This window comes from Palaemon carinicauda, chromosome 8 (assembly GCF_036898095.1).
Source record: "Palaemon carinicauda isolate YSFRI2023 chromosome 8, ASM3689809v2, whole genome shotgun sequence".
Classification (NCBI taxonomy): domain Eukaryota; kingdom Metazoa; phylum Arthropoda; class Malacostraca; order Decapoda; family Palaemonidae; genus Palaemon; species Palaemon carinicauda.
In genome coordinates this window covers 28,325,396-28,330,395 of record NC_090732.1, presented here as the reverse complement: position 1 = coordinate 28,330,395, position 5,000 = coordinate 28,325,396, and the positions used below count along the sequence as shown (strand labels likewise).

Below are 5,000 nucleotides of genomic sequence, written 5' to 3'. Positions count from 1 at the left end.
CGAGCCAATTGACCATGGTTGTGGGCAGTAACATTCCCACTGCAGGGGCTGCTAAGAAGCTCTGGACAAGAATATACTGCTATTGAAAAATGAACCTTGCAACATAAAACGTCAGGATCCTTACTAGGGAAGAAGATTTCGATGTATTGCTAGATTATAAACTAACAAACTTATATAAAAAAGAGATGGGAAATGAGTTTCATGAATGCAACCTTTGTTCTGTGGTATGCTAGCTTATTGTGATGCGATATATATATGTATATATATATATATATATATATATATATATATATATATATATATATATATATATATATATATATATATATATATCTTCGGTGAAGGCAGCAACAGCCAGTAATGAACACAAATTTCATGGTATTGATAGGGAAAAAGTAGTTCGAAATTTCCTTTTTTATTATTCCCAACGTTTCGTGATTCTTAATCACATTGTCCAGGGCTAAAAATAAAACATATATAAAAGAAATAAGAAACAGTTCAAATTTTTTACAAATTCATTCAAAAACTATAAAAACCAGTTAAAATTTGAATGAAAATTAAAACGAAAAAAAATGAATAAATAAATATATATACATCAGACAAAGTAGTGGAACCAACCTCGCAGAAGCGTAGTGAGAAACTCTATGCCAACAAGAGTTAGAAAAAAAACAAAGAAAACTATGACAAATACAATTGAATAGAAGAAGCTTGGGTATTTAACGACGGAACTAGTCGTTTGACTAATATAGATTCAAGAAGAGGTAACTCATGGTTATTTGACACTTGACCAATGATGGTAAAATCTTTGTTTTCCAATATTTTGTCTGCACATTTTAGCATGAATCCGAATATTAGAATGTTCAGGGTTGGATATTCTGCAACCAGTTCGATAGCTAACACCTCGATGGGAATCAATTCTGACCTTTTACAACCTCTTGGTAGATCCTACGTAGGTCCCAGAGTAACACTTTGGGCAATTATATTTATATACAACACCAGAGGACATGTAAGGACTAAATCGATCTTTGAAGTGGAAAAACAAGCCAATAGTGAGAGTGTTCTTAGGGATGAGTTTAACTTCCACAGCTGGGAAGTGTTGTTGGATAATTTCTGTAAATTTTTTTCTTTAGGAAATCCTCATGAAGAAAAGGAAAACTTGCATAAAATATTGGTTTAGGAACTTTAAGTGTTTTTTGAGTCTGAGCCAACTTGTCATTTAATAATCTATTAAGAAGTTTAAAAAATATTTTGGTGGGGAAACAGTTTTTCTTAAAATATTCACATAGATAAATAATTTCAAACTCCCCTTTTTAGATGTGTTGGTGTCTAGAAATAGAGAAGGTTTTAATACCACGATTTTTAGAAAAAAGACGTTCACTGGGTTAGGTTCAAACTTTTATAGCTCTTGTTTTTATAATTTCAAAACTATTTCTATTTTTACTCTTCTCCACATAGCATTCCCTTTGACCTCCAGTTGGGAATCTTTCCATATTGAAATTATTTTCATATGTGAACAATTTAAGAAAACTGTTTCCCAACCAAAATATTTTTTAAACTTCTTAATAGATTATTGAATGACAAGTTGGCTCAGACTCCAAAATCAGATAGAGTTCCTAAAATAAAATTTTATGAGAGTTTTCCTTTTCTTCATGAGGATTTCCTATATTTCTGAGCATCATAGTGAATACATTGTTGTGACATTAGCCTGATATGCTTTATATGCTCTGCTTGTATCACTCTATGAACTATTCTATGTATATCTATATATATATATATATATATATATATATATATATATATATATATATATATACATATATATATATATATATACTGTATATATATATATATATATATATATATATATATATATATTTCTATATATAGATATATATAAATATATATATATATATATATATATATATATATATATATATATATATATATATATATATATATATATATATACTGTATATATACATATATATATATATATATATATATATATATATATATATATATATAAATATATATATATATATATGTATATATATATAAATATTTACATATATACATACATATATATGAATATATGTATGTATATATATATATATATATATATATATGTATATTCAGATATACTGTATGTATATATACACATTTATGTATATATATATATATATATATATGTATTATATATATGTATATATATATATACACACACACACACATATATATATATATATATATATATATATATATATATATATACTTGTATTTATATATATGTATATATATATATATATATGTTATTTTATAGATATACATATATATAGAGTACAAATAGAAGTATATATATATATATATATATATATATATATATATATATATATATATATATATGTATAAATACATATATATGCATATTTATTTTTATATATATATTTGCATATTTTATGTATATATGTATATATATATATATATATATATATATATATATATATATACATATATATATGTATATATATGTATATATATATATATATATATATATATATATATATATATTTACATATATCTATCTATCTATCTATCTATATATGTATATATATATATATATATATATATATATATATATATATATATATATATATGTGTGTGTATATATATGTATATATATATATATATATATATATATATATATATATACTATGTATTTGTATGTATATATATATATATATATATACAACCAACGCAGTCTTTTCGAGTCCAATGCTGCCTATAGTGGATTGGTGATGGTGGGAGACTTTAGTCTGGTCCATCATATAAAACATTCATAGTATGCTTGGCCTCGACTATTATAGTTTTGGTTTTCATGACGATACACAAACCCTTTCACGACGACTTTGTGTGAGCGTGTGTCCGTTACTGAGCATATACTCTACGTAAACACATGTTTAATTTACCGAAATAGCATTAAAATGTATTCCAAATTTTGCTGTTTTGATGTTGGGTTCGGGGTGATGATTAATCTACTCAGTCATGAATGGTGATTTATTGAAAAATATATTTCATGAACAAGTATTTGATAGCAAAGTTTTGAAATCGCATTTTAAACATTATTTTTTCGTTTAATCTTATTGGATATGAATCCATGAACACATAATCAAATCATCGAATATAATATGACCTATACAATTTCATATTAGCATAGCTTAATTACTCTATAAATAATACTATGGATATCATGAGAAACATATAATTCTCTTAAATTTGTTTACAATTATGATTGGTAATACATATTTCAATAGAATTAAGCATTGTAAATGAAGAAATTCGCTGACTGAATCTATAATCCAAACGTCCTTCAAGCTCTGTCACTAGTTTTCATATAATTCTATAAAAATTCATAGATATTCTGAAGAGAGGAAAACCCAAAAAGTTGTAGAAATAAATGTCTTTTGAATCTAAACGTATTATCTTTGGTAGAGATGAATAGAGAAACTATGGATATTCGTAGGGCTCAAGATTTCAATAAAACCTACATTAAGTTACAAATAGTGATGAATTCAGTTCACTTAATATCCAAAATGATATGAAGAAATATATTTGAATCAGGAATTTGCACACTTAATAACTAAAGGAATTCTGAACATGAATATTGCTCGTAAAGATCGAAGTAAAGATATGGATATTAGTTAAGTCTTTCTAAATATCTATTATTTGAAACAACATTACAATATAGTAAAAAAACAAAACTATAACAGCCTACTGACAAAATAGCAGTAATGTAGTGACAATATATTTACCTGAATTAAAACTATTAAAACAAGATTTCGACATTTATCTTAAGAATGCTAATGGAGTCATGAATACCCTTTTACCATACACAGATAAAAGTGTCTGATCATGTATAAGAAACTTCAGGATATTTGATAGTTAACTCATATAATATTTAGGGTTACTCAATGTATTCATGTCTTGGATGTATAGATGGTAATATTGTATTAAAAAACTCCGGTGATATAAAACACTGTAGGATTTGAAAAACCGTATCAAAAATACAGGAGATACAAGCGACCAATACTGATCAATAGGAGGAATGGTCACTAATTTGCTCCAGAAAAAAAACATATGAACAATGAACCTAATGTAATGCAGAAATCCTTAGAATAAAAGGGGAAAAGAAATTCTATCATAATAGGGAAGTTCTGATAATAAATTAATGCTCATATAGATACGGATATACAAACATATTGGTTTCGTGAACGTCACAACTTCAGCCCTCTCTCTCTCTCTCTCTCTCTCTCTCTCTCTCTCTCTCTCTCTCTCTCTCTCTCTCTCTCTCTCTCTCTCTCTCTCTCTCTCAAGTTCATATTTGTTTATTCCAGAGCCTCCGCCTGACCTTGTTTGGAGTGGAAGTGGGGTCACCCCAGGCTCGGGCTCCCAGGTCGAGCAAGATGGCACAACAGCCAGAAACTGTGCTAAATGTATTGGCGTCGAGGAAGACGGCTAGCTCGACCATTTCCTGCTCGACTAAGAATTCTTCGGTGTCTTCCGGCATCATGAATACTGTCGAAATTATGCTCAAAGTAAACTGTAAGTAAAATCTGCCTTTTTTGTATGTTTTTTTTTTTTTTTATCAATTTACTTTCTTTATTGGCCCTATTCCTTAACAATGTCTGATTTTGTGTGAGCGTTTGTGTGTGTGTGGAAACAGGAACCCTGTTTTTTATATATGAAGAATTTGTTGTTAACATAATTATCAAGCCAATTATAAGAGTATTTTCACCATAATCAGATTTTGTAAAACTATAAGAAGTAAAGATCAAACATTTCCGGAATATTGTAGAATTATTACTTTCCATTCCTTTATATAGATATTCAAAATATATTTATTTTTCTCTTTCTTGTTTTCCTAAATTTTTGATGGAAAATATAATAATAATTACTTACAGATTATTAACGAAGATCATTTCTTTTTTCAAAACCCTTAACCA

At 26.8% G+C, this 5,000-nt stretch overlaps 1 pseudogene; it reads left to right on the top strand.

Annotated features, from left to right (window-relative positions):
- LOC137645161 (opioid-binding protein/cell adhesion molecule-like) overlaps window positions 1-5,000 on the top strand; it is a 618,995-nt pseudogene that overhangs the window by 599,637 nt on the left and 14,358 nt on the right.